Source organism: Crotalus tigris, unplaced genomic scaffold (genome assembly GCF_016545835.1).
Source record: "Crotalus tigris isolate CLP2741 ecotype Arizona unplaced genomic scaffold, ASM1654583v1 scf7180000024338.4412243, whole genome shotgun sequence".
NCBI classification, from domain to species: domain Eukaryota; kingdom Metazoa; phylum Chordata; class Lepidosauria; order Squamata; family Viperidae; genus Crotalus; species Crotalus tigris.
In genome coordinates this window covers 4,358,865-4,371,350 of record NW_024100508.1, presented here as the reverse complement: position 1 = coordinate 4,371,350, position 12,486 = coordinate 4,358,865, and the positions used below count along the sequence as shown (strand labels likewise).

The 12,486-nt window shown below is 40.1% G+C and overlaps 1 long non-coding RNA gene across 1 annotated transcript; it reads right to left on the bottom strand.

Moving 5' to 3' along the window:
- Nucleotides 1–471: 471 nt before the first annotated feature.
- On the bottom strand, nucleotides 472–6,985 carry LOC120300105. Its single transcript, XR_005554546.1, has 4 exons — nucleotides 6,956–6,985; nucleotides 6,463–6,519; nucleotides 1,115–1,141; nucleotides 472–618 (listed from the first exon to the last, which is right to left on the bottom strand). It is a non-coding gene; the product is annotated as an uncharacterized LOC120300105 (long non-coding RNA).
- Nucleotides 6,986–12,486: the final 5,501 nt, after the last annotated feature.

Here is a 12,486-nt window from a genome sequence, read left to right as displayed (position 1 = left end):
CCCAAAGGATAACTGGGAACACTGAGAAGCAAAATAACCAGAGAGGCAAATTATCTCCAGTTCCACAAAAGTATTTTTGGACTTGGACCTGTTCTCACATGTCGGAACAGATAATCAAAACTCTGGGAAACAGTCTGAATGATATACTAGACTGGGAAGGGTTAGTTTAATTTTAAACTAAACAGAGTCCATTTCATACTAAGCCTAATTCTTTTGGGGTTAATTGATTGAGTCAACTGACACAATTTTCTTCTGCTTCTAATTCAGTTAAGACTGGTGAGTTCCCCAAATCTTTGATGGATGGCTTTTTGCCCAATTGTTTTGGAAAGAAAGATTTGGCTTTCAGATTAATCCATAGCAGCACTTTAATCCATAAAGCCCTTTTAATTCATTGGATTGTAGATAGGTTAAGTAGATAATAAATTCACACTGAGGCACAACTGTTCTGCAAGGCACATTGGTTAAGTCGTGTTTCTTTATTTGCAAGAAGAAGCTTCTGTACAGTCAGGACCAGCGAAATGTTCAATACCAAGTAAAAAGAATAATTTGAGTCAGCAATGATATCCTTGATGAAAAGTCTGGGCGGAGATCATCTGGCATGGTAGTAGGTTTTTAGTACTATAAAGAAGAAAATAAAACACCCTTAAGAGTTTGAATATCATGAGACTCTCAATAAGCATTCATTACCTTTATCAATAAGATCTATACACTATGATTAATTTCTCATTTATAGAGAAGGAAGCACTTGGTAACATCTGAAGTATCCTACAGATAAAATTTACAACATTGTGATTGTGCATAGTATATAGCTTGAAGTTCTTGATGCTGGAGACAAATGGTTCTATATCTGATTGGGAACTTCCCACTAGACGTAGAATTTTAAATCAGGTAGAAACTGGTCGCTTTCAACAAGGAAGTTGTTATGCTGCTCCCCAGCCCTGGTTTCATAACAAAATTGACTTTATTTTATGCAAAATCAGCTGCCCAATTCATGATTGATCCCACGACAGAAAAGGATTTTGTCCAGAGTTGGAGACTGGGATCTTACCAGTAGGAAGCTACATAACAGAATTAAGTCTTTAACAGAAAGGTTCAGAATTATAGGCAAACTTACCCAGATTTCGGGTCCATTAGCACTGTTCTGCATGCAAAAATAAATGCAGAAAAGAAGAAAAAAATCAGGACATTGTTTCCACACTAACATGTTGATTCAAAAACCCTATTCTATCCAGGCTGCAGTACAGACCCCTTGAGAAGGATAAAAGAACTCATTCTGAATTTACACAATATGCTAGACCAGGCCAAAATGAGATGAACTATAACTTTGTATGCTGTGAGAAAGGCATCCATAGTCTTATTCTGAGTCCAAATGAGTCTGTCATGCTAATACAGGTAGTCCTCATTGAACAACTTCGTCAACAACCATCCAAAGTTACAAAGGCACTGAACAAAGGGGAATTTACAACTGTTCCCCATTGCTGTGGCTGTTATAGCATCCTCATAGTCACGTGATCACAATTTGGGAGCTTGGCAACCAGCTCATTTCACAATCATGGGTTACCATTTGTGACCTTCATAGCTGGCTTCTGACAAGCAAAGTCAATGGGAAAGCCAGCAAGTGGTCACAAATGGTGATCACATGATGTTGCATTTAATGACAGTGTTGTTGTTGTTAATGGCGAAGTCATGTCCGACCCATCGCGACCCCATGGACAACGTTCCTCCAGGTCTTCCTGTCCTCTACCATCTTCTGGAGTCCATTTAAATTTACACCTACTGCTTCAGTGACTCCATCCAGCCATCTCATTCTCTGTCATCCCCTTCTTCTATTGCCCTCAATCTTTCCCAGCATTAGGCTCTTCTCCAGTGAGTCCTTCCTTCTCATTAGGTGGCCAAAGTACTTGAGTTTCAACTTCAGGATCTGGCCTTCTAAAGAGCAGTCGGGGTTGATCTCTTCTAGGACTGACCGGTTTGAACGCCTTGCAGTCCAAGGGACTCGCAGGAGTCTTCTCCAGCACCATAGTTCAAAGGCCTCAATTCTTTGGCGCTCAGCCTTTCTTATGGTCCAACTTTCACAGCCATACATTGCAACTGGGAAAACCATGGCCTGGACTATACGCACTTTTGTTGGCAGGGTGATGTCTCTGCTTTTTAGAATGCTGTCTAGATTTGCCATAGCTTTCCTCCCCAGGAGCAAGCGTCTTTTAATTTCTTGGCTGCAGTCCCCATCTGAGGTGATCTTTGAGCCCAGAAAAATAAAATCTGTCACTACCTCCATTTCTTCCCCATCTATTTGCCAGGAATTGAGAGGGCCGGATGCCATGATTTTGGTTTTCTTAATGTTGAGTTTCAAGCCAACTTTTGCACTCTCCTTCTTCACCCGCATCAAGAGGCTCTTTAGTTCCTCTTCACTTTCTGCCATTAGAGTGGTATCATCTGCATATCTTAGGTTGTTGATATTTCTCCCGGCAATCTTAATTCCAACTTTTGATTCATCTAGCCCTGCCTTTCTCATGATGTGCTCTGCATATAAGTTAAATAGGCAGGGCGACAGTATACAGCCTTGCCGGACTCCTTTTCCAATTTTGAACCAATCAGTGGTTCCGTGTCCAGTTCTCACTGTTGCTTCTTGACCCGCATATAAGTTTCTCAAGAGACAAATGAGATGGTCTGGTACTCCCATCTCTTTAAGAACTTGCCACAATTTGTTGTGATCCACACAATCAAAGGCTTTTGCATAGTCAATGAAGCAGAAGTAGATGTTTTTCTGGAACTCCCTAGCTTTCTCCATGATCCAGCGTATGTTGGCAATTTGATCTCTAGTTCCTCTGCCTCTTCGAAATCCTGCCTGTACTTCTGGTAGTTCTCGATCCACATACTGCTGGAGTCTAGCTTGTAGGATTTTAAGCATAACTTTACTAGCATGTGAAATGAGTGCAATGGTGCGATAGTTTGAACATTCTTTGGCATTGCCTTTCTTTGGAATTGGAATGTAAACTGACCTTTTCCAATCCTGTGGCCACTGTTGAGTTTTCCAAATTTGCTGTCAAATTGAGTGTAGCGCTTTTACCGCATTGTCATTTAAGATTTTGAATAGCTCAGCTGGAATACTGTAACCTCCACTAGCTTTGTTGTTGCTCAGATTTTCTAAGGCCCATTTTACTTCACATTCTAGGATGTCTGGTTCGAGGTCAATGACTATCTCATTGTGGTTATCTGGGATGTTAAGCTCATTCTTGTATAGTTCTTTTGTGTAGTTTTGCCATCTCTTCTTAATCTCTTCTGCCTCTGTTAGGTCTCTGCCATTTTGGTCCTTTATCATGCCAATCTTTGCATGAAACGTTCCCTTCATATCTCCAATTTTCTTGAAGAGATCTCTGGTCCTCCCTATTCTGTTGTTTTCTTCTATTTCTTTGCACTGTTCATTTAAGAAGGCATTCTTATCTCTTCTAGCTATTCTCTGGAATTCTGCAGTCAGTTGGGTGTATCTTTCTCTTTCTCCTTTGCCTTTCGCTTCCCTTCTTTCCTCAGCTATTTGCAAAGCTTCCTCAGACAGCCATTTTGCTTTCTTGCATTTCTTTTTCTTTGGTATGGTTTTAGTTGCTACCTCTTGTACAATGTTGCGAACTTCCATCCATAGTTCTTCAGGCACTCTGTCTATCAGATCTAATTCCTTAAATCTATTTGTCACCTCTACTGTATATTCATCAGGAATATGATTTAGTTCATACCTGAGTGGCCTATTGCTTTTCCCTACTTTTTTCAATTTAAGCCTAAATTTTGCAATGAGAAGCTCATGATCTGAGCCACAGTCAGCTCCTGGTCTTGTTTTTACTGACTGTATAGAGCTTCTCCATCTTTGGCTGCAGAGCACATAGTCAATCTGATTTCTATGTTGACCATCTGGTGATGTCCTTGTGTAGAGCCGTCTCTTGGGTTGTTGGAAAAGAGTGTTTGTTGTGACCATCGTATTCTCTTGACAAAATTCTATTAGCCTGTGCCCTGCTTCATTTTGTACTCCAAGGCCAAACTTGCCTGTTATTCCGGTTATCTTTTGGCTTCCTACCTTAGCATTCCAATCCCCCATGATGATAAGGACATCATTTTTGGTTGTTAATTCTATAAGGTGCTGTAGGGCTTCATAGAACCGGTCAATTTCATCCTCTTCAGCACCAGTGGTTGGGGCATAGATTTGGACTACTGTGATATTGAATGGTTTGCCTTGGATTCGAATTGAGATCATTCTGTCATTTTGGGGATTGTATCCCAGTATTGCTTTTCCTATTCCTTTATTGACTATGAAGGCTACTCCATTTCTTCTGAGGGATTCTTGCCCACAGTAGTATACCTGATGGACATCTGAGTTAAATTCACCCATTCCTGTCCATTTTAGTTCGCTGATTCCTAAGATGTCGATGTTCAGTCTTGTCATCTCTTTTTTGACTACGTCTAGCTTGCCTGGATTCATGGATCTTACATTCCAGGTTCCTATGGAGAAAAAATCTTTACAGCATCGGACTTTCCTTTCACCACCAGATATATCCACAGCTGAGCGTCCTTTCGGATTTGGCCCAGTCGCTTCATTCTTTCTGGCGCTACTAGTACTAGCCCTCTGCTCTTCCCCAGTAGCATATTGGACACCTTCCGACCTGGGGGGCTCATCTTCCAGCGTCATATCTTTTTGCCTTTTAGTACTGTCCATGGGGTTTTCATGGCAAAGATACTGGAGTGGTTTGCCATTTCCTTCTCCAGTGGATCACATTTTGTCAGAACTCTCTGCTATAACCTGTCCGTCTTGGGTGGCCCTGCACGGCATAGCTTATAGCTTCATTGAGTTACGCAAGCCCCTTCGCCACGACAAGGCAGTAATCCATAAAGGGGATTAGTGTAGGCTTCACTTAATGATGGCAACCAGTACTGCTGCAATGACTGACATAATTCAGCATGATCGCATGAAGTTGCATTTATGACTGTATTGCTTAGCAATGGAGCCACCAGTCCCATTGGTATGGAATGATTGCCTATAATACGATTTATTCTTTGGAAAGAGTGTGTCCTGAGAACATTGTGATTAGTGTTTCTTAATTCAGATTTTATATGCTCTGTAAACCAAGCCATAATTTTCTGCCTGGTATGGGAAAGAAGGAGAAACAGTGGTTAGTGTGCATTTGGAGCATGAAAAAAAAAAGTTTTGGAAATAGTAAAATAAAATTCCAAACAATTATGGTGATGTTAATATGGAGAGGACAGTGGCAAGCTTTTCTTTAAAGTATTAGTCATCCAAAGACCACTGTAGGGTAAAAAAACCTCCAACTCTGTTATTGTTACTGTTACTGTTCTTGTTGATGATGGTGATGATGTTCTTATTATTATTATTAGCCAAGTGACATCACCAGGAGAGGCAGGACTGAAAACAGATAATTAATCAACATGCTAACTGGCCATTATAGTAACAGCATAGAGTATATGTGGAAGAAAACCACTTTGGGAAGTTGTTCTAAATATTTATTCTGAGCTTTTGAAAGATTAGAAGTTCAAAAACATGGCTCATAATCTCTTGTCCTCGTCATTGTCAGCCATTCAGTTGTGTCTGACCCTCAGCCACTGTATGAGTCAGTACTATCCATGCCCCTCCATCTTGCACCATCTCCTTCAGATCCACCATGGTCATCCCTGTGTCATCTTTCATAGTGACTAACCAATGGGTGTGAGGGCAATCCTTATTTTTCCGCCGATCACTCCCAGTATGATTGACCTTTCCATGTGAGTCAGCTCTCACAACAAGACCAAAGTTTAGTGATCTTGGCTTCAAGTGATATTTTTGGTGAGGTCTGTCTAGGACTTCTTTATTTGTTATTTTTGCAGTCCATGGGATGTGTAATAGTTGCCTTCAGCACCACAATTCAAAGGTGTCCAGTTTTAGGATGCCTTTGAACTGTGGTGATTCTGTTCTAGGACTAGATAAAATTATATTGTTTGCAGATCTCAGATATCCACTGGGACATCAGAACAGTACCTCTTAACCATTCACACTACTGACTACAAGGAAGAGCAGGATATAGAGAGACCAATGTTTCTCAATCTTAGCAACTTTAAGACATGCGGACTTCCAGAATTCTCCAGCAAGCCATGCTGAAGGGGGAGTTTGAAGAACTGAAATATATACATTTAAAATTACAAAGGTTGAGAAAGATAGAAATAGAGACTCAGACCTTGTCTGGATCCCCTGTTTATCTCTAACCTAGTATCTTCCTAGCTGCCCTTGTCTCCTAAGCAAACACACATAGGCATGGCTTCTTAAATCTCCTTGCTAGGATGTAGCTTCAGATACTAAGATTTTCTTCCCCCTTCCTATAAATAAACCTTCTTTCCATTCAAATTACAAGACCTGTTTTGGTAGTCTTTGACAGGTTGGATCCTCCCTTCTCTCTAAGAAGACAAAACACATTCTCCATCACTTACGCCATTGTCATTGAAGCTATGGTCGCCAACTTTATTGTTATCAAAGCTTCCGGCATTCTGAAAATGGAGCACAAGAGCATATATTAATGTTTTGTGGTCAGCTGTAGGCTGATTTTGAGGAACATCCTTTTATTTACATATACATTGAGTAGCAAAGAGGAATAGGGCTATTCCATAATACCTTTGAGAACTGCCAAAATATAGATAGCCAGCACAACTCATTTTAGATGCTAACTCTGCCCTTCTTGCCCTCTAAAGAGTAGGCAGTTGAGATGCCAAGAAAAATGTGGACTTCAGTGAGCATCTTGCAGCATCTTGCAGCTTCGAATTCCATCTTGTCCTCTCCTACAATCTTCCCTCCAAAGAAACTTTCACTCAGGAGAAATGAACATGTCATCTCCTACAGTCTCGAAATGTTTACTTTTTTTGGAATTTTAGGGCTGAATGTTGAGTTCTGCTCAAAACTGACATCTATACATTTGTTAATACATACCCCTCCAGAAGGTCCAGAATTATAGCTATTCTGAAACACAAAATGAAAGCAACGCAAATTGAAATTAAGAGCATCCTAAAGATTCAGTCTTATGACCATAAGCATTTGTCCCAATATCCCCCTAATCTTAAAAAGCTACTATTGCTTTGTTCCTTGAATAAAGTTACAGAAACACAACCAAATGGGAAAATATATATTGTAATTTTTAAAATAAAATATAAACAACAAATGAGATTGGCTATTTGGGATAAAATCTAGACCTTTTGTGGTTGATTGAGTTGATTAATACTGTCTTATTATTTACATGACATATATTGCAATATGCAATAGGCAGCCTTACTAGGAACTGCTTCCATCCTGCGACGATATCTGTAATACCATCAAACATCCACATCTGCCTATCCCAGGTCCTGGGTAAGGACTCAATAGGTAGACAAAATGCTGCATCCAGTCTAAACATCTGGCTGACTGTGCAATGAGCCATAATAATAATAATAATAATAATAATAATAATAATAATAATAATAATAATAATAATATGGGAACCACCCCCAGTGAGACACTACCTTGACGTGGTTGTGGGGCTTGTGTACTCTGAGGAAGATGAGAGCTATGCCAGAGATTCAACCATACTGGACAGATCTCATCAGAGGAGTCAGACAAAGGGTGTCTCTCCCATAAAAAATATGGTGAGACGTAAATTGCAGAATGCCATACTGGCTCGGACGTTGCCCGGGTTAACAAGGTCCGTGCTAGATATTGGAGTTCCTGAATATCTGGTGAAAAATAGGTTACAGGACTCAGGACTGTTGGCTGAGCAACCAGGGCCAGCAGCTACAGAACTACTGGAAGAAAAGGTGTTTACCCGTCGCAGATACACAGTGATGGAAAACAAAGAAATAATGATCTGTTACTACAGATCAAGGCCAAGGAAGATCAAGGAAGCACTGGAAATAATAAAGCAACAGATAACAGCTATAGCCAGGGAAATCAGTAGATATGAAGCTCGAATTGCAAACTATAGGCAGAACCTCCAATTTCAATCCAATCAGAAACGTTTCTACTAATCCATCAGTGGAGAAACTGCAAGGAATCAGTCAGTACCTGACAAGGAAGAAACAGTGCAGTTCTGGAAACAGATATGGGATAACCCAAAGAAATACAACAAGGATGCGGCTTGGTTAAAAGAGGTGGATGCAAATAAAACAGAAGTTGAAATGAAAGAACTAGTAATAACAACAAAAATGTAGAAAAAAGAGCAAAGAAAATCAAAAATTGGTCAGCACCAGGTGAAGATGAACTGCATGGGTTTTGGTTGAAACATCTAACTGTTATACACCCACTCATTGCCAAGCAGTTAAACAATATACTACAAGGTGGAGAAATTGAAAAGTGGCTAACAACTGGGAAAACCTACCTAATAATGAAAAATCCAGCAAAAGGGGCAACACCAGGTAACTACAGGCCAATTACCTGCTTACCAACAACTTTCAAATTACTAACTGGTGTGGTAGCTGATGCAGTACAACAGCATCTAGTTGAAACAATCTCTTTCCACCTGAGCAGAAAGGAAACCGCCCCAATAGCAGAGGAACAAAAGATCAACTCCTAATAGACAAAATGATCTTGGAAAACTGCAAGAAAAGGAAGACCAACCTGAATGTGGCATGGATTGACTACAAAAAGGCATTTGACTCTCTGCCACATGACTGGATAATCAAGTGCCTAGAAATAACAGGAGTAAGTAGAAACATCAGAAAATTTGTGCAAAAATCGATGGCACAATGGACGACACAGTTGCAGATCAATGGTGAAAAGCTGGGAGAGGTTAATATCAAGAGAGGAATATTTCAAGGAGATTCATTATCACCATTAATATTTGTTATTGCACTGTTTCCTCTGTCAACAATACTGAATAACTCAGGACATGGTTATCAAACATCAAAAACATCTGCTAGACTATCCCACCTCCTTTACATGGATGATCTGAAGCTGTATGGAAAAACATCATCTGAAATAGAATCGCTGCTCAACACTGTCCGTATATATAGCCAAGATATGTAATGGAGTTTGGCTTGGACAAATGTGCCACACTTACTATCAAACAAGGAAAAATAATGAAAACTGAAGGAATCAAGATGCCCCACGAAAATAACATTAAGAGTCTGGATGAGGAAGAGTACTACAAATACTTGGGTATCCTTCAAGCTGACAACATCAAGCACACTGAAGTCAAGAAAAAGATTAGAGGGGAATACATCAAGAGAGTGAAGAAGATCATAAAGTCCAAACTCAATGGAGGAAATACCATAAAGGCAATCAATGCCTGTGCAATTCCAGTCATTAGGTACAGAGCTGGAATAGTGGACTGGACTCAAACAGAACTAAAAGCAATGGATAGGAAGACCAGAAAAATAATGACAATGAATCATGCCCTTCATCCACGCAGTGACATTGACAGACTTTATCTACCAAGGCAAATAGGTGGGCGTGGAATGCTGCAAGTACATCAGATGGTTGAAGAAGAAAAAATGGCTTTGGAAGAATATCTGAAGAACAATGATGAAGATGCACTGAAATTAGTATATCAGGAAGGCTTACTAACTACTGGAGAGACCAAACTGGCCTTCAAGAAAGACCAAATGAAGAACAGAATAGAGGCCTGGGAAGACAAAGCACTACATGGCCAATACATGAAAAAAATAGCTGGTAAAGCAGATAATAATAAAACCTGGCAATGGCTAAGAGCAGGAAAATTGAAGAAAGAGACCGAGGGACTAATTCTGGCTGCACAAGACCAAGCCTTAAGGACAAATGCATACAAGTCAAAATTGAGAAGACAGCAACAGACAGTAAGTGCCGCCTATGCAAAGAAGCTGAAGAAACAGTGGACCACTTGGTAAGCTGTTGCAAGAAGATTGAACAGACTGATTACAAGCAGCGGCATGACAAAGTAGCAACAATGGTGCATTGGAAGATCTGCAAAAAATATCATTTGCCTGTAAGCAAAAACTGGTGGGATCATAAAATAAAGTCATAGAAAATGATAAAATTAAACTGCTCTGGGACTTCAGAATTCAAACAGACAAGCACCTGCAATATAACACCCCAGACTTAACAATTGTCGATAAGAAAGACAAAATTCTGGATAGTGGACGTGGCAGTGCCTGGAGATAGCAGAATAGAAGAGAAAGAACTGGAGAAGATAACAAAATACAAAGACCTACAAACAGAAATAGAAAGACTGTGGCAAAAGCAAGCAAGGGTAGTACCAATAGTAATAGGCTCCTTGGGTGCAATCCCAAAACAACTGGAGCACCATTTGAACACCATTGGTATTGACAAATTCACTATTAGTCAATTGCAAAAGGTGGCCTTACTAGGAACTGCTTCCATACTGCGACAATATCTTTAATACCATCAAACATCCACATCTGCCTATCCCAGGTCCTGGGTAAGCACTCGATAGGTAGACAAAATGCCAAATCCAGTCTGAACATCTGGCTGACTGTGCGATGATCCATAATAATAAAAATTACTTCCTTACTGACAGAATTCACCACCACAAAGAAATGTCCTCATGCTCGTGTCATTCGTCACATTCCCCATGTGCACATCCATGGTCAATGTCTGAATTCCCCCTTCTGCTGCTCAGTCCCCAGGAGGAATGTTCAACCCAATGTGGTGCTAAATCTATTTGTAAGGGGTTTGCTTGTTTGTTTGTTTGTTTGTTACATATATTTGCTGCCCCTCTTGCATCAAAGCAAGTCTGGGCAGCTGACAACATCAAAAAAGCAATTAAATCATAAAGGCTAAATATTTATAAAAACAATAAAAATAGGATTACAACCAAAAGTAAAGTTACAATTAAAAGATGGGAAGAAGCAGGATGTGTGAGGGAAGAAGGGATTATTCTTTTAATTCATCAACCACCTCCAGGATGATGCTCTGCCGTTGGGAGTATCTGTAGCTGGCAGAGCCAGGTCTTCAGGCCCTTATGGAAGGTTAGAAGACCGGGAGCCAATCTCACCTTCGGGGATAAGATCTTCCAAAGGGTAGGAGCCACAGCAGAGAAATTCATTCTCCTGGGTCTGGCCAACTGAGATTCCTTGACTGATGGGTTCTGCAGCATGCCTGTTCTGCTGGCATGGATGGGGCAGACCAATCGCAGTGGACTAAGAAGGTTTCATTAATTTACCTGGACCCATGCCATGCAGGTTATTAAAAGTAATAACCAACTCCTCCAAGGGCAAGATCTTCCCCCAGGCATCTCGCATGGACTGCACCATGCTTGGGTTTCCAACTGGGAACAAATACTAGCAACCTTATCCATCAGGTAGGAGTACACTCTGGGGACTTTAGATATACTTCTGGCGTAGGTGGAAAAAGATAAAAGGGGTGCTTGTTCAGATGGAAGAGCATTCAGAATAGCACAAATAAAAAAGGCTGCTTACCAGTCCATCCCCACCACCCAAAAAAGGAAACAAAAGATAACTATTGTCGTATTACTCATGACTTCTCCAACTACACCATCACTACCATCTTTAATGTAACATGTATGAATTCCTTCATTGTCCAGATATAGAATGTGTTCTTTCATACAACATGCAGTAATAGGCACCAAAAAGATGCATACATATTAAATCTTTTGAGAGATTGTTTTTCTTTCCCTTTTCAATATTGTTCCATATTCTCACAACCACAGTGTGGACCTTGTTTTGTGACTCACTTTTTTTATCACAATCATGAAACAAAATGCTAGACACTACCTATTTCCTGTTTACAACACAGTTTTTTCAGCAGTCCCAAGAAAGTTCCACATCCATTTGCAATCTGATTCGGGTATCTCTCAGGATACAGGTAAACCCCCAAGTGACCCCAATGATTCTCAGAGAGCTAATAGCTAGATGACTCAAAGAACATAAATCCTTCCATTCCCCACTATTCAGTTAGAACTGAAGAAGCTTCTTGGGTGAGAAATGAAATGTTTTCAAGGAAAAAAACAAAAATTCAGTTGCCTTTTGGAAAAGCACATTTGGAACAGCCATGTCCTAGATGATTGGGAATCTCTATAGGCAATTGTAAAAATGAAAACTAAGAACATTTCAGCTGATCACTCAACTTTCAGTTTTTATGGTAATTTGGTTAAAAATTCAATTATTTGAAGATCAGCTTATCCATAAGCCTATAGAGCAATACTAACAAGAATAATAGGCTATTGTACATTGCTACTGTAATCAATGCTATTCTTTATACCAATAAATGGGGATGAGGTCCTTGTGAAATCCAACCTATTATAAAACAAATAGGAGTCTTGAAATCCACAGGAGATATGATTGCAAATGGTATGATGCATGAAAATGAAGGTTCAACCCTGTCCTCCGGGGAGACAAGGAGCATCAGTGCATCCTGAGGCTACAAAAAAGATGATTAGCATGCTATGGTATCATCACATAAATTCCCATCAACATTTCTTACAATTTCCAAATTCCTACTAGAATTGCCTCTGGAATATCAGGAGATGTTTCTGG